General features: G+C 45.2%; 1 protein-coding gene across 1 annotated transcript in view; it reads left to right on the top strand.

Moving 5' to 3' along the window:
• Positions 1 to 18361, top strand: part of ROCK1 (Rho associated coiled-coil containing protein kinase 1) — a 4526103-nt gene that overhangs the window by 746260 nt on the left and 3761482 nt on the right. The window lies entirely within an intron of this gene.

Below are 18361 nucleotides of genomic sequence, written 5' to 3'. Positions count from 1 at the left end.
CTAAGTACCCCGTTGGGGAACATTTTGTTTTTTTCTTGCCTCAGTATTCAACCGGATGTCAGAAAAAGTGAATAACTGTATTTCTTGTGGGAAACAGATACCGCATAAGGATTTCCATACTTTGTGTATACCTTGTTTAGGGCCTGAGCACGACGTTGTTGGTTGCCGCTCTTGTGCTAGGTTTAACAAACGCACTATTAAGAGGAGGTTAGACTGTGCCAGGTTAGTGTTTGGGAAACGTTGCAATTATAAAATGCCGTCGGATGCTCCGGCGCCGCTTCGCCCAAGAAGCGCAAGGACAAAACAGCGAAGCCTAGGGTTGAAGAACCGGCAGTCCCGGACGTCGGTTCTTTAGGAGGCTCAGTGGAGCCAGAAGTTTTGCCGGGAGTTTCTATGGAGTCTCCGGCAGAAACTTTACTGTTACAGGATGTCCCATCTCAGGAGGCAGGCCAGGCTGAGGGGGCTTCTCAGGTACCTATTCTTCCCTCTCTTCCCAAAGTAGTTAGAGCCTCTCCTTCTGTTGCTAAAGCTTCTTTTAGGGGTAGGCCGATTTCAGTTTCAGTGGGGGCTTCTCCTAGCTTTTCGGGTTCTGTGCCTAAGAAACATATGCTTAAAATGGCAGAAGATTTGATTACTATGATTAGAGGTTCTATGGGCCCTCCTGATAAGAGGCCTAGGGTGGAACCAGAGTTTGCCAGTTTTGAACAGGGTTCAGAGGCTTCTGAGTCTTCTGCAGATGAATTGCAGGAGTATCCTCCTTATTCTGATTCTGATGTGGATGATGCCACTCCTTCGGCTTCTCCTCCTGAGGATTTTTCATTTTCAGAGACTCTGCATTCCATGCGGGAGCACTTTAAATGGGAAGGCCAGGATTACTCTGATTCCAGGAAGAGGCTTAGGGAATTCTTGTTTTTACCCCAGCATAGGCCCTTAGCTATAACTCCTGTGTTGACTGTGGTTGAAGATGTTTTTGCAGAGGCTTCCCTGAACCCTGATTCTTTGCCTCCTGCTCCTGTTAAACCTGATAGGTACTATAGGGTGCCCGAAGCTCATAAGTATTTGTTTAAGAGTCCCAGGGCGGACCCAGAAACTGTTTCTCAGGGGCCTAAAGGTGTTAAAGCCTCTGTGATTAGAAATCCTGTTCCCACTGACAGAGGCGAGGGCTTTGGATAGGTGGGGTAAGAAACTGTATACTTCTTCCACTCTAGCCATGAGAGCATTGAATTGTCAGTTTCACATGCTGAAATATCAAAATTATCTCCTTTCACAATTGAAATCTAAGGTGGATGCTTTGGCGGAAGGTATTGAGTGTAAAGAGTTGCTGGATTTGGTTTATGTGTCTGAACAAGTGGGCAAGCATTCTTTGCAATGTGGCTTTGATGCTGTGCAGGCCTCCTCGAGGGTGGCTGCCACTAGTTCTGTTCTTCGCAGGCATGCCTGGTTGAGGGATCAGAATTTGGCTGAGCATGTTAAGACAAGGATTTTGGATGCACCTTTACAGTCTGATGTGTTGTTTGGTTCGCCTGTGGAAGCAGTTTTAAAGAAAATGGAGGACAAAGCTAAGTCTATGCAAACTGTTAAGGATTTTTTGCAGGTACAGCCACCGAAGTTTAGTAGAAATTGGCCTGCTAAGGGGTGGACATATCCTGCTTATGACTCCCAGTCTAGGGGTAGGTCTAGGCGTGGTAGGGGCAGGGCTCAAGGTTCTTTTAGGTCTAGAACAGGGAGTTCACCTGCTCAGACTTCTGGTGAGGGCAGGGGTCAGTCCTTTCGTAAGCAGACCCAATGACCTGCCTTTTCAGCTGCCAGTAGATTCTCGTCTGGCAGCTCCTTTGGGAGGACGACTGTCTCTTTTCAAAGAAAATTGGGATTTCATTACTCAAGACAGATGGGTGTTGGACATTATTCACCACGGTTACAGGTTTTATTTCCATACTATGCCCCCTTTCAAAGGCATGCCAGACGTTCCTCCTCCACAAAGAAAAGAGGCTCACAAGCAAGTTTCCCAGTTACTCCAAATGGGGGCAATTCAGCCAGTCCCTGTATCAGAAAGGGGCCTAGGATTTTATTCCGCATGTTCCTAGTACCAAAGAAGGGGAACACGTGGAGACCAATTTTGGATTTATCTCTCCTCAACACTTATCTGGACATTCCCAAGTTCAAGATGTTGACGTTACAACAGCTCTTACCTCTGCTGGGCAAAGATCACTGGATGGTAACTTTAGATCTCAAGGAAGCTTACCTTCATGTGCCTATCAGGCTAAGTTGCAGGAAGTATCTGCGGTTTCGAGCTGGAGATTCTCATTATCAGTTCTCTGCATTGCCCTTTGGCTTATCTACTGCGCCCAGAGTATTCACAAAGGTTCTGGCTCCAGTGATAGCTTACTTCAGGCTACAAGTAATTCAAATCTATCCTTACTTGGACGACTGCCTGATTCTGGCTCTAGAAAAAGAAGACCTTCTACAGCATCTGGAATATGTTATAGCAGTGCTAAGATGCCTAGGGTATTCTGTGAACGAAATAAAGTCCAGTCTAGTACCCTCCCAAGACATGTGCTTTCTGGGTGTGAGACTGAATACAGCAGCCCAGATGGCCTTTTTAACCCCGGACAAACAAAAGAGTCTATCACTTTACTTCCATCAACTATCTCATCAGTCCGTGCTGACTGCAGGGACAGTCCTTCAAGCATTAGGGTTCATGGCATCTTGTATTCTGGTGCTTCCCAATGCCAAACTGCATATGAGGAAGTTACAATGGTATCTCAAAAATGTATGGACACAGCACTGCCAGGATTTAGACACTGTCATTCCCATAATACCTTGCCTTCAAAGGGAATTTTTGTGGTGGGCTCAGGAATGTCACCTAAACAAGGGACTCTCTGTGACCCGGCCAGAGGCGAGTCAGATTTTAACGACAGATGCCTCAGACATTGCTTGGGGAGCTCATCTAAATGGAAAGTGGATACAAGACAAGTGGCCTGCCAGACTACAGCATCTACATATCAATATGAAGGAGATGTTAGCAGTCCAGTTCGCATTACTGGCTTTCAAGGAGTTACTTCTTCCAGGACAGGTGTTGATTCTAACAGACAACACAACTGTCATGTGGTACATCAACAAGCAAGGGGGAACACATTCTTATCCTCTATGCAGGCAAGCAATGATTTTATGGGAGACTGCGCTGAGCTTGCAACTAACTCTTCAGGCAAGGTTTCTGCCAGGAGCACAGAACTCCTTAGCAGATGTGTTAAGCAGACAAATCATGGATCCCCACGAGTGGAAACTGGATCTTCATGTATTTCAGACATTGACAGTGTCATGGGGAACTCCAGACATAGATCTGTTCGCTTCTCCACTAAACCACCAGCTGCCTCAGTATTGCACGAAGGGGTTTCATCACACAGCTTGGAAAGTGGATGCTCTGTCTTTCAGTTGGGAAAATCTTCATGTGTATGCCTTTCCACCTCTGCCTCTTCTTCCAAAGGTACTATTAAAGGTCAGACAAGACAGGCCAAGGATGATTTTGATAGCTCCAGATTGGCCTCGGCAACACTGGTACCCACTACTACGGAGTCTGGTAAAGAAGCCTCCATGGCCTTTACCTCTGATTCCTCATCTGTTATCTCAAAAGGACGGTCATCTGCTCAATGTCAAGCTTCACTCTCTTCATCTAACAGCCTGGCATATTCTGTGTTGAAACGCAGCAGGTCTCAACTTCCTCAACAAGTTTTGAATGTGATTATGGACGCTAGACGACCTAGTACAAGGAGAGTGTACGCAGCAAAATGGAAGAGATTTTTATTTTGGAGTACAGCAAAGAATTTGGAGGTTTCTGAGCCTAATTTGGGTGTGTCTCTTCAATATCTTACCGAGTTATTGGACAAAGGGTTGTCCTTCTCTTCTATTAAGATTCATGCTGCAGCAATTTCAGCTCACTATGATTGTGACCCACCTTTGTTTTCGCATCCTTTGTTCAAGCAGTTTCTTAGAGGGGCAAAGAATATAAGACCCCCACGTAGAGCTCCTACTCCTGCTTGGGATCTCAATTTTGTGTTGGAAAAACTTACTCTACAACCTTTTGAGCCTGCGGCTACTGCTGAATTGAAATATTTGTCTTGGAAGACTGCTTTTTTGTTGGCTATTACTTCTGCAAGAAGGGTGTCTGAGTTGCAGGCCCTTATGGCAGTCGAGCCTTTTTTGATTTTCCATAAGGATAGGGTATCATTACGTACTAATCCTTCCTTTATGCCTAAGGTGGTTTCTAGTGTGGCTTTAAACCAAACTATTCATTTGCCTACTTTTTATGCAGACCCCCAAAATAAAGGGGAAAAGATTTTGCATACTTTAGATGTACACAGGCAATTGCGTTATTACTTAAGCAGGACTAAGGATTTTAGGCAGTCTCAGCAGTTGTTTGTTTCTTTTGCTTTGAGTTCGCAGGGCAAGCCTGTGTCAAAACAAACTATTTCTAGGTGGATTGGCTTTTGCATTGCATTTTGTTATTCCCATCATGGCAAGGAGGTTCCAGCTGGGATTAGGCCTCATTCCACTAGGGCTACTGCCACTTCTACAGCTTTTCTACGGGGGGTGGCAACTAAGGATATTTTGGAAGCAGCTACTTGGAGTTCAGTGCATACTTTCTCTAAGCATTATCACCTTCCTATCTACTCTAAGTCTAGGGCTGGTTTTGCCACAGCTGTTTTGCAAGGCATGTTGTCAGCTCCTGCTTCTTTATGGTTTGCCAGCCTCCCTTACCTCTGCTTTGGGATTCTACCCAATAGTAAGGACTGCAGCAATGGAAAACGAAGAACATAGTACAGTTTTGTACCTACCATAAATGTAGATGTTCGAGGATTCCATTGCTGCAGTCCAATTTACCCTCCCTCCTTCCCCTCTGTGTTTAGGGGTGGTAGTGTAGGTGAGTTTACCTGCTTATATTTTTGTATATATTGTGCATGTTTTGGTGCAGGTATTTTGGGCCTTGTCTTTTTGGGTCTTCTGACATCTGGGGCAAGAAAAGACTGAGGATATGACGCCGGTCATGCGCATTAGTACTCTGACGTACTGACGTCAGTCTAATGCGCCCTGACCGACGTCAGCCTTATACTCTGGTATTCGGGCCGACTGGATGCGGACTATACCCAATAGTAAGGACTGCAGCAATGGAATCCTCGAACATCTACATTTATGGTAGGTACAAAACTGTACTTTTCCAGTGTTTTTCAACCACTTCAGTACCATAATGTTTGTACAATCCCCAGTGCAACAGTCTTGCCACATTATTGTGTCTTCCAGTATACAGTCCTTCTGCCATTAGTATATCACAACCAGCAACAACATGTGTGACTGTTTCCAGTTCTGTTTTACATAACCTGCATTTGTCGGTTTCTCCCACATGTTCGATGGACTTTGTAAACCAACGTGTACATAATCCACTGTCTTTGGCTGCCAGTATTAACCTTTCGAAATTCACCTCTCCTTAACCATTCCTGTGGTCGTTCCTAATCAACATGAGGTTGTCCCAAGAGTTTACTATACCTTCAACTATATTTATGCATTTTCCACATTTCTTGCCTTCTCATCTGATCCTTCACCTTATATTCTTTCTTTTGCTTTTTGGCACATTCAGTTGCTGCCTGATTTTTGTCTACTGGTTTGATTTCCATTCCCTCTTGACACCGATATGCTTCTGCTAAACTAAGCAGCAAAGTCATCTTAGATTTATTCTTCTCCTGTTTCAAAACTTTCACTATGTTTGAGTCTTGTGAGATCAGCAAATATGTATGCAGTCCCATGATTGCAGATTTATACATGTAATCAATTTCGAAGAGGCCCATACCTCCTCCAGAACAGGGAATATATAATCTTGATATGCACTGATTTTTATTAATCATTTGATGAGCATGAAGCATCCTTTGCCAACTCTGGATCAAGGGGGCAGCTCTAGATTCCATAGTAGCGTCAGTGGCAACTAAGAAAGAGCTTGCAGAAGAAAACTTTTCTGTTCATCCCCCTAACAGGAAGTCGAGGGTATTGGACAGATTTGGGAAGCCAACTTGTGCTTTAGCGGCCTTTGCTGTGAGGGTGCTGAATTACTTTCCCTCTGAAATTTTGTGATGTGTGCAAAGAAATCTCCAAGCCCCTGTCCCGGTCTGTATCTGCAGAGGACAAGAAAACATTGGTTTCTCAGTTAGTCAACCCACAGTACTTTTCCAGTGTCTCAATGCATCTAATTTCCAGTATGATTGAAGGTGCTTTGAGAGCCGTAGGTACTGGCATTACCATAGACATTCCTGGATGCACTTTTGTGACTTTGTGGAATACTTAGGCATCCGTTATTAATACCCCATTTGTTGACTCAACACTGTCTGGGCCTAAAATGAAAGAAACCGTGACCAGAGATGAACAAGATAGAAAGATTCTTTTTGCTGTTTGAGTACTGTTCTCTACCCCCAGAGGTCTTTTACTAGGAACTTAAAAATGGGTAAGAAACTATGGTTCTGGAACTCCCAAGAGTTCATTCCTGACACTCTTGTAGATGGGACCCCCCTGAGGCAGAGGGTAGAGTTACAATAATGGATGCCACTACTGAGGCAGAGGTGGTCCGCTAAACCAAGGCTTCAGAAGTCCTTTCACTGAGAGGCCTTATCAGCACTGCTGAACGATTGCTAAGCTGCTGTTCACTGAAGGCAGTTGGGGAGTGCTCATCCCTGTACCCTAAAGTCTGGATGCCCATCATGAGTGACAAATTGGTGTGGAGGATGATTACTAATGTGAAATTGTTCAATCTCGCCGTTTGTTCTTACGCATGGGTTCGGAGCCGATCCTCGGCTCCGAGACGGCCACTTCTACAGCTCTGCATCTTGAGAAAGCTTGAGGCACAGTCCTATCCCACAATCCCCTAGTGCTAACCCTTAGATCTAGTTTGCCGTGGCAGCAGATGCATCGCAGAAGCTCAGGCCAGTAAACTTTTCTATTTTTTCGAAGTTTTTTATAACTTATCTTTATTAGTATAGATATTTGAAAAACATATATTAGTCTTTTACTAGTGTAGTTGCAGTGGGAGTTGCATATTCTTATTACTATTATTATTTTATAAAGTTCTTCTAAGGCAATTTTCAGGCCTATTATCCTGTTCTTTTAACAGGTGTTTTTTCCTTTAAGAAAGGCTTAAGTCCTTACTCCTTTTTGTGTGCAGTGATACCTTTCATTTTTTCTTGTTTTCAGGTTATATATATATATATATATATACATATATATATATATATATATATATATATATATATATATATATATATATATACACACACACATATATATGTATGTATGTCTGACTTTTTGAACATGTCTGAGAAACAAAAATCAGGCTTTAAGAAATGTCTATGCGGACAGAAAATGTCCATCACGGATAACCACTCTTTCTGCGTCTACTGTCTTGGCCATCTCCACTTAAAGGAGGACTGCTCTATTTGTCATTCCTTCAGTGGGAGGGTCATGATGGAGAGATGCAGGAAGTTAGTAGACAGGGATTTATTAAAGCCCGAATTTCAGGAGGCCCTTGACGAGGCTGAATTGGTATTCAAGTCTTCGAAGGGGTCCAAGTCTTCGAGAGTGTCGGAGCCAAAGTCATCGGCTCCGAGCACCTCTATTAAGATTCGGACACCGGCTCCACAGACTTCGGAGTCGGCTGTTGAATGTATATCTTTGATCGAGACTCCGGTCTTGGAGCCGGTCTCGGAGGTTCCGCCGCCATCGATCCTTCACTCGGTGATGACTTAAGCCCCTTCGACCCGCTCTTCGAGACCCTTATCTGATTTGGATGTGGATCGAGTGATACAGAAGTTAATGGAGAACTCGGCCCTTTCCAAATTGATCGAAGTTTCGTCCCAGCTGGTTTCGAAACTCGAAGCCCTCCCTGGGTCATCTACTGCTTTTCCTCCGAGACCTGTCGAGTCTTCGGAGCCGAGAGTCAAAGTTCCGATGATGGTAGAACCATCGATACCAAAGCCTATAGCCAGACTTTTGGTACCGTTGACCTCGACGCCCTCGGAACGGATCGAGGGGTCCCAGAGCTGATTATCGTTCCTTGGTTCCGGGGCGGACAATCGAACCGAGATGTCGGTACCGACTCTCCTCTTAGGAGCCTCGGCTCAGATTAGTTCGGCACCGTCCTCTGGGTCGGAGCCCAGACCCCCGGTCTCGGGGATTGTTCCTGGTTTCTCGAAACCAGGAAGGTCTTCGGATCCGGGTACCGGTGCCTTCGACGCCATGAGGAAGGTCTTGTCGAAACAGACACATATCTCATCGGATTCTTCTTCTCCTCCCCCTAAGGGACGACGTTCGACTTCTGTATCCTCGGCTTCTACGAAGTGTAGAGACCCAATGCCTCAGTTGCCCCCAGAGGGTGCTCCCAGTTCCTCGGACGCTTCTCCAGAAGCCCCATCTGAAGAAGTACCAAGGAAAAGACTGTACCAGAGGAGGCACATAGATTCCCCACAGGAATCTCTTACATCAGATACAGATTTAGATAAAGCAGAAGGGTCCCCACGGTCCACCTCGGAGGATGTCTCCTTTGCGGACATCCTGGAGATCCTAAAACAGAGGGGAGATTGGCAGCCACTTAACCATTCTGTGGATGAATCAGTATTGCTGAAGGCATTCTGGGCTCTACCTTCTACTTCCTGGGTGACCCCTCCCTTTGACGAACTTATGGACCTGATAGCTCGTAGGGCTTGGGAGACACCTGACACGGTGGAACCAGTTCCCCGCAGGCCGAATAAGTTTATAACAGCCCCCCAGGACAAGAGTTTTCTTACCAAGGGTGTTCCAGTGGATACTATGGTGGTGGCGGCAGCAGCCACTAAGAAGGACATGTCAGAGTCCTCTTCCGCTGTCCCTCCTCCTAATAAGGATTCTAGGAAGATAGACAGATATGGGAAGCGCGTTTTCAGTTCTCTGACTTTTTTCCATGCGATCGCTGAACTACTTGATGCATTTTACGCGTTTACAGAGGGATCTCCTCAAGGAACTCGGAGATACTCTCCAGGGTCATACAGATGCTGCTGTTGCCGAGAAAGTGACAGCACAACTTAATACCCTTAACTCTGTAGTCAACTCCTCCATGAGGCTCATTTCATATGCGGCCGAAGGTGCGAGTAGAGCGGCAGCTTCAGCGATTGCTCTTAGGAGACGATCCTGGCTGCGGCTGTGCTCCTTTGAGGAATCCTTCAAGTCTTCCTTTACTAACGTCCCGTTTGATGGTGCCTCTCTTTTTGGCCCCAAAGTAAAGGAGACCCTCACTAGGTGTGAGCAAGAAGGGAAGACCCTATCCTGCTGTAGGAGTCCGTTTTTCCACCCCTTCCAGACCATACCCCAAAGGGCAAAGAGGCGGAAAGATGTGGTTCCGTAAGACACAGGGTTCCTTTCAGTCCACACAAAGTGATAATATCCCTTCCAGAGGCAGAGGAGGGGGAAGGAATGGAAGATGCCGATCAAATGGCAGAGGGGGTCCGCAAAACCAGGGCGACAGAGATACTTTCTCTGGCAAGCCTTTACAGCACTCCTGAGAGGAGGCCCGACTGTCCTGCTCTGGAGGCAGTCGGGGGACACTTAACTTTGTACCCGCTGGCCTGGTGAAATTTAACCTCAGATGCGTGGGTACAAACTGTAATTACCAGAGGTTACGACATAAAATTCATAAACGTTCCCCCTACCACCAAAAGATTCCCAGATGTTCCACCCAATCTGCGGGATCAGGTAGCCTTAGAGATCCAGAAGCTGCTCAGGAAAAGAGCCATCCAAGCAGTCCCGGCAGACCAAATAGGATCCGGAACTTACTCAAGGTTATTTTTAGTTCCAAAGAAGACAAGGGACTGGAGACCAATTCTGGATCTCAGCAAACTAAACACCTTCGTTGTGAAGGAGAAGTTTCGGATGGTCACGCTACAGTCAATCCTTCCTTTTCTGCAGGAAGGAGACTGGATGTGCTCTATAGATCTCAAGGACGCGTACTACCATATAAAAATGGCCAGACCGTCCAGGAGATTACTGCACTTCCGGCTAGGAGCCAGTCATTTTCAGTTTCGAGCTCTGCCGTTTGGCCTCACCTCAGCCCCCAGGGTGTTCACCAAGTGTATGGCAGTAGTAGTGTCTCACTTGAGACAACAAGGATTCCTGGTGTTTCCGTATCTAGACGACTGGCTCCTCTCCGCCACCACCGAGTATCATCTGCTCCAAGCAAGAGATTACACAATCAGTCTTTGTTCCCGTCTTGGCATTACAATCAATTTCGAAAAATCTACCTTATCGCCATCACAGCGTATCTCATTTATAGGGGTAGAACTGGACACTACCTTGGTCACGGTCAGACTTCCACCAGAAAGGGTTTCAAAACTAAGGTAGCAAATTGCAGTACTCCTTCAAAAGACAAAAGCTACAGCAGAACAGGTTTTGAGAGTCCTGGGATTAATGTCAGCTGCACTGGTTGCAGTCCCTCTAGGAAGAATGCACATGAGGATCCTTCAGTGGCTACTGTTCGCCCACTGGTCCTATCAGCACCTGCTGTTGTCACACGAAATTCTAATCACATCCTGCTGCAAGCAGGATCTGCGATGGTGGATGCTATCTCAAGACTTGACACAAGGTCGACCTTTTACCCTGCCAACACCGATAGCGACAATAACCATGGACGCTTCCCTGACTGGGGGGGGGGGGTTTGTTCCAGGGAAAGACGGTCCAAAGTCAATGGTCCAGAACAGAATGCAAACTGCACATCAATGTCCTAGAGCTAAGAGCGGTGTTTCTAGCGTTGCAACACTTTCACGGCGTCTTACCTCAAGGAACAGTGGCAGTCCAGACAGACAACATGTCAGTGGTCTGGTACATCAACAAACAGGGAGGAACAATATCTTATCCGCTATGCAGAGAGGCCCTCAGGATATGGCAGTGGGCTGTCTCCACCGGACGTTTTCTGATAGCAACGCACATTCCCGGGACGTCCAACGTAATTGCGGACAGGTTGAGCAGAGCCATCCTGTTGCCTCACGAGTGGTCTCTGAAATCTCAAGTGGCGGAAGCGATATTCCGCAAGTGGGGCCAGCCTTGCTGCGACCTTTTTGCATCACCGATGAATGCCAAATGCAGAAGCTACTTTGCCCTATTCCCTCCACCAGGGAGTGTCCCCAGAGATTCACTGGTTCACAATTGGCCCCCGGGTCTCCTTTATGCTTTTCCACCCATTCCGTTAATCCCCAGGTTTCTACAGAAAGCCAAACGTCTGGAAAGGACCATAATTCTAATAGCCCCATTCTGGCCTCGACAGATCTGGTTCCCCTTTCTTCAGGCCCATCAAATCGAGGAGCCATGGATTCTGGACCCACTTCCAGACCTTTTGACCCATGCGTCAGGAGCCCCTCATCCATCCCTGCAGGCCCTAAAATTGACAGCTTGGCTGCTCCTCTTCCCATCCTAGCCAGGTCAAGCCTTTTGTCCCCTGCGGTTAAACGTATAATTGTTTCCTCTCTTAAACCATCCACTACAAAGACGTTTTTCTTATTGGGCATTACAACAAGGATTAGATCCAACAGAAGCACCGGTGCACAAAACTTTTGGAGTTTCTGTCTAAGATCTTTGAAGAAGGAGCATCATCATCCACAGTTAGAGTCCAACTGGCGGCCATATCGAATTTTCATGTGGGTGACAAAAAATCTTCCATCATGTCCCACAGACTTTGCAAGGCGTGTTTGAAAGGCACTTTTCACCTCCGTCCTTCCATTCGTAACCCAGTTGCTCCTTGGAATCTTAACCTAATTGTATCCCAGTTAATGTTACCCCCTTTTGAACCAGCCTCCACAGCCTCTCTTAAGTTCGTGTCATGGAAAACCTCATTCTTGATGGCTATAACCTCTGCTCGTAGAATTTCGGAATTACACGCGCTATCTGTTCGACCTCCCTACTTGATTTTCCACTTGGATAGAGTGACATTACGCACCAATCCGTCTTTTCTCCCAAAAGTTTGTTCACTTTCAAATATTAACCAATCCATCGAACTTCCCACCTTTTTCAAAGATCACACTAACAGTTTGGAATATATTCTGCATAAGTTAGACGTCCACAGGCAACTCAGGTTTTATTTGCAAAGGACAAAAGATGACAGAAAATCAGACCAGCTATTTATATCCTTTGCTGACCAAAGAAAAGGTATGGCGGTTACCAAAGTTACCTTTTATAAATGGCTAACAGATTGTATTAAATTTATCTATTCACAGATGAAACAACAATTACCTTTTCAACCCAAGGCTCATTCTACCAGGGCTATGGCCACATCCCTAGCCCATGCAGCCCGTTTGCCGTTGGATACTATTTGTGCGGTAGTAACATGGGAGGAGCCTCATACCTTCATTCTCCATTATAAGTTGGACAAGAACTCCAAAGATAGGGCCTCCTTTGGTTCCATGGTCCTCTGGAACGTTCTCCCATGAGCCACCCAGGGTAAAGGAGCTAGGGACGCTACCCATGCGTAAGAACAAACGGCGAGATTGAACAATTTCACATAAAGAAGTTATGTTCTTACCATAACGTTCCATGTGAATTGTTCATCTCGCCTTTGTTCTTAATACCCACCCTCCATCCCCCGGCCTATGTTTTTTTTTCGGAGAACGGGATGATTTGGATTCCAGTTCAGCTTGTCTTCAACACCTTCTGTTAGTCTCTGGCTGCTTCTGTTGTCAGGGTACTCTTCTCATTACCTAGGTATTTTTTGGGCATTCTTGCCCCTTGTGTTTAAATTACTGCTAGCGCCTGGGGCGCATTGTTATCTTCTGGTGTTAGCAAACTAGATCTGAGGGTTAGCACTAGGGGATTGTGAGATAGGACTGTGCCTCGAGCTTTCTCAAGATGCAGAGCTGTTGAAGTGGCCATCTCGGAGCCGAGGATCGGCTCCGAACCCATGCGCAAGAACAAAGGCGAGATGAACAATTCACATGGAACGTTATGGTTTGCATTTGCTGTGATGCTTTAAATTTAATACAATAATTTCAGTCACCTTTTGCTGGCTCCAATTTTTTGATTCCTACGTTATGGTAAGAACATAACTTCTTTTTACATTCCCTTTCTGTGTCATTCCCCCAAATTCAAAAAAGTTACCAAATGTTCCACCCTCTCAAAGACCAGCAGGACTCAAAGAAATACAAAAGCTGCTAAATAAGCAAGTCATCTACGATGTCCTGTAAGACCAGTTGGAACTTACTCAAGATTCTTTTTAGTGCAAAAAAAAAAAAAATGATGACCAGAGACTTCAGGCCAATTTTGAACCTCAGTCACCTGAATCAGTGTGTCAGTCAAGCAAAAGTTCCTGATGGTCATAGTTCATTCCGTTCTTCAGCTACTGAGAGTGAACAGTTGGATGTGCTCCATAGACCTCTACAGGATGCTTACTAACACATTAAGATGGGCAGGCGATCCACAAGGTTTCTCCACTTCTGGCTGGGAGCTAGTCACTTCCAATTCAGAGCCTTACTCTTTGGCCTCACCACAGCTCCCAGGTGTTCACCAAATGCATGGCAGTAGTAGCATTTTACCTCGGGCTGCAAGGGTTGTGGGTGTTCCCAAATGTGGATGACTGGCTTATTTCTACCCCCTGCTCAGAATCTGCAAATCTGCTCATCCATGCAAGAGACTTTACATCACAGTAAATAATGACAAGTCCAAATTCCATCATGTACATTTTGACACAATTCATCAGATTGTGAAACTTCGTCAAAACAGATTATCTCCTCTTCACAATCCTGCTCAAGTTGTTCGCTCCTCCCAAAAAACAGTGGCAAGAATGGTCCTTTTCTTTGCTGGGTTTGATGGCTGTGTCCATCACTTTGGTCCCTCTTTACACATGTCATATGAGAGCACTTTAGTGGACCCAAGCAGTGCAGTGGTCCATCAGGTGTCAACCAGTATCTTTTCAAGTATGTCTGATTAACATTTTCAGGACTCACGTTTGCTGGGAGCTCGAATCCCCCTTGGTAATGCTAGGTCATCAATTTCTTTCCCAAACCTAAAGCCACTGTGACCATGGATGCCAATCTCAGTATCAACATTCTAGAGAAGGACAGTTTTCCTAGTGTTGCAGGCCTTCCAGGACCTCCTGACTCAGACTATTATTTATACAAATCAACAACATTTCAGTAGTCTGGTACAGCAACAAAAAAAGGTAAACCCATTCTTATCTGTTATGCTGAGAAACCACAAGTGTTTGGCAATAAGTGATATCTTCCAATCACTTTCTTTTAGCAATGCACATTCTAGGGAAATCGAGCATTCAAGTGAACAGTTTGAGCAGATCTACATTTCTGCCTCACAAATGGTCCTTCAGTCAAAAGGTGGCAGGACAGATGTTCTGCCCCTGGGGGGCAAACTTAGTGTGATCTTTTTGCTTTTCCTCAGAGCACCAAATGCAGCAGGTTCTTTGCTCTGATAATCCCAGAGAGTGAGTCACTGAGGGATGCTCTGATCCATACTTGACCACCAAGACTCCTTTATACCCTCTCCAGTTCTTCTCATTCCAACATTTCTTCAAAAAGCATTAGAGGAGAATGTCACGGTGATCCTCATTGTCCTCTTTTTGTCTCAACAAGTATGGTTCCCCTACCTCTGGCCTCATTTCATGTGTACTGCATGAGTGCTGGATCCCAGTCCAGATCTCCTTTCTCACCCATCCGACTTCCCTCTCTCGGGCATTCAAGGCTTCATATTAATGCCTTTCTTTATCCAATTCCAATTATCGTCAGTCAGTCTAGTCTCTCTTCCCAGGTAGATACACATTCTCACTTCATTACAGAGACCTTCTACTAGAAAGATTTACAAAAGCAAATGGAAAAAGTTCCCTATTTTGGCTACTGAAAGAAACTTGGACCGTTTTTGACAGCCCTTCCAGTGGTCCTAGTTATTTTAGCGTCTCTCTTTCAAAATGGTGTCAGCTGTTCTAATATCAACCTTTCACATTGGAGAGAATGAGTCCCCAGTTGCCTGTCTCAGGTTACGTAAAGCTTTTTTTGAAGGGTACCTTTCTTCTGTGAATTCCTCTGAGAGATCATACCCCTCCTTGGTACAACTGTTTTACTTCAAGTCCTGACTAGAACACCATTTGAACCTGCAGCTAAGGTGGATCTCTAATTTTTAACATTGAAAATAGTGTTGGTGGCAGTTACTTCCGCTAGGAGAATAGCACAACTCCAAGTTTGTTCTTGTAAATCTCTGTACATTATGTTTCTTAAGGACAGAGTTTCCTCACTAACCAACCCTTCCTTTTTACCAAAGGTAGCTACTGAGACTTCTGTAAATCAGGATATTAATCTTCAGTTTTCTTCCTGAATTTTTCCAACCAAGGAGAATACATGCTACATTTGTCAGATGTCCATAGACAGCTACATGTTTACATCCACCGTACAAAAGCCTTCAGAAAGTCTGATCAACTTTGTGTCTTTCTCAGCAAATAAGCTGGGTCATGGAGTTTCAAAAGTCACACGTATACAAAGAAAAAGTTTTAACCTTACCAAACCCTGTCACAGCTCACAGTACTAAAAATGTGTCAACCTCAGCTGCTTTCTTTTCCAAAGCCTCTATCGGTAACATTTGTGCAACTGCCACTTGGTCCAGTGTTCATACCTTCATATCCCATTATAAATTGGATTTACTCTCCAAGGTCAAGTCAGCTTTTGGTTCAACTGTCGTCTGTAGTATCCCTCCATGAATCCACCCAAGCTTGTTATTAGCGGGGGATCTCATTCGTTGAGGAGCAGACTGAGACTGAAGAGACAACATCAGATACAAAATTTGTATACTTGCCATAATGATAGATCTGCGTTGTCAGCTTCTGTCCTTCAACTCCCCTCCCACCTATTCCTGTGCCTTATTATGGAATTCATTATTCATTTATCCTGGTTTGAGTAGACTAACCTATTCTGAAGGCCCTTAAAAGTGCACTTTTTAGCTCCAGATCCTCATATGAGCGGTTGTTTTACCCTTGGGTTATCTTTGGTAGTATTATTATGGAGTTTTGTATTCTTAATTCAATCTGCAATAATGGGCTTTGCAGGCACTATGGGTAGGGGGAGGGGCCTGAGCTTGGGATCCAAAGTCTTGAGTGGACGCAAGACAGAAGTAAGGAGAACACAGTTCTATTGTTATGGTTAAGTACATATCTTTTGCTTGATTTAGTTAATTTTTTGGCCATTTCAGTTTGCCTGTTGATTTCCTTCCTTTTTCTTCACGCAATGAGGTCATACAGTTTCTTAGAGGAGTCATCTACATCAGGTGCCTGTAGAAAACTAATCCCTCTTCCTTGAGGACCTGAATTGTATTTTCTTAGGGACCTGCATCTTCTGCTTCCTTGAAATTCTTAACTTGGAAGCAGTGTTGTTAATTGCCTTATCCTCAGCCAAAAGAGTTTGAGTTGCAGGCATTTGTGATGTTCATCATGCATACAGCTGCAGTCATAACAGATGGGTTTTCCTGCCATCAGGCAGGTCCTCGGTCGGCCGAATTCCAAAGTATAGGTCCGGCGTCGGTTGTTGTCGCTTTCTTTCCTGACGTCAGTGCGACAGGGGTATATAAGACACAGCCAACGCCATTTTCTTCAGTCTTTTTTGCCGCGAGGTGCCCGAAGCAGAAGCAGTTCGCAAGTGCAGGTCGGCCAGCTCCTGAAATTATGAAAATTTGGAAACCGAAGTCTTCTTTAAAGCTAAGTACCCCGTTGGGGAAACTTTTCTTGCCTCAGACCGATGTCAGACAAAGTTAACAATTGTATTTCTTGTGGGAAGCAAATACCGCATAAGGATTTCCATTCCCTCTGTATACCTTGTTTAGGCCCAGACCACGACGTTTCGGGCTGTCGCTTTTGTGCTACTTTCAATAAACGCACTATTAAGCGTCGGGCGGAGTTCGCCAAGCACTTTTTTGGTAAAGCTTTTAATTATAAAGTGTCGTCGGAGACTCCGACTACTGTTTTGTCCAAAAAACCAAGGACAAAGACCGACACGCGTGGTCCGCGGTCTCCACCGACACCACGCCAAAACCAGCTACACGTGCTCCGGTTCTCAGCGAGGCGCCTACGCAGCCCCTGACTACCGACGACACTTCTCTGGCGGTGTCTTCTGTAACCAAGACCGCAGGTCCCTCGGCCCATACCCTGACTACAGCTACTGAAGCCACTGTGAGTGTTGAGCCTCTTAATGTGGACAGGTCCACTTCCACCCATGGTGTATTCAGACCTTCTTCTTCCTTTTCCATAAAGACCTTTACTAAGTCTAAATTAGCCATGCATTCCAAGAGGCCTGTTGCACAGGGCCCATCTCCAGGCCCCATGCCTAAAAAGCAGATGCTCAAAATGGCTGAGGATTTAATTACTCTTATCAGGGGTTCTCAACCCCCGCCGGACAAGAGACCCAGAGTGGAGGAAGATTCCCCCTCTTCTGACCAGGGCTCCATTATTTCAGAACATTCTGATGAAGAGAAACATTCATACTCCCCTTTTGAAGATTCTGATGCAGAGCAGTCCATCCCTTCTGTATCCCCCCCAGAGGACTTTTCTTTCGGGGAAACCTTGCATACCTTGAGGGTACACTTCCATTGGGAAGGCCAAGATTTTTCAGATTCCAAGAAAAGGCTTAGGGAATTTCTTTTGCTACCTCAGCACAGACCTCTGGCGATACCTCCTGTCTTGGACATTCTTGATGATGTTTACTCGGAGGCTTGCCTTAATCCGGATTCCCTGCCTCCTGCCCCAGTCAAACCTGATAGGTACTACAGAGTTCCTAACTCACACCAATTTCTTTACAAAAGCCATAATGCTGACCCAGAAACCATTTCTCAAGGCCCCAAGGGAATGAAGGCCTCTACTGCTAAGAATCCATTACCTTCCGAGAGAGAGAGTCTAGATCCTTAGAAAGGTGGGGGGGGAAGTATATACCTTGGCCACCCTAGCCATGAGGGCCTTAAATTGTCAGTTCCATATGCTTAAATATCAGCAGTTTCTGTTATTACAATTAAAGAATAAAATGTCACAACCTGAACAACCAGATTAGAAGGAGTTGCAGGTTATGATTCATAGTGCAGAACAAGTGGGTAAACACACCTTACAATGTGGCTATGATGCTCTAGAGACCTCAAGTAGAGATGCTGTTACAGGATCAGTCATTCGTAGACATGCCTGGCTTAGGGAACAAACCTTGCCTGATCATGTTAAGGCTAAACTACTAGATGCTCCTTTACAAAAGGATGTATTATTTGGTACTAATGCTGAGGAGATACTACAGAAAATGGAAGAAAAAGCTAAATCTATGCAAACTGTCAAAGCTTTTCTACAGGTACA

The sequence above is a fragment of the Protopterus annectens genome, chromosome 3.part0 (assembly GCF_019279795.1).
Source record: "Protopterus annectens isolate FY-2018-M chromosome 3.part0, PAN1.0, whole genome shotgun sequence".
Classification (NCBI taxonomy): domain Eukaryota; kingdom Metazoa; phylum Chordata; order Ceratodontiformes; family Protopteridae; genus Protopterus; species Protopterus annectens.
This window is presented reverse-complemented; position numbering and strand designations above follow the sequence as displayed.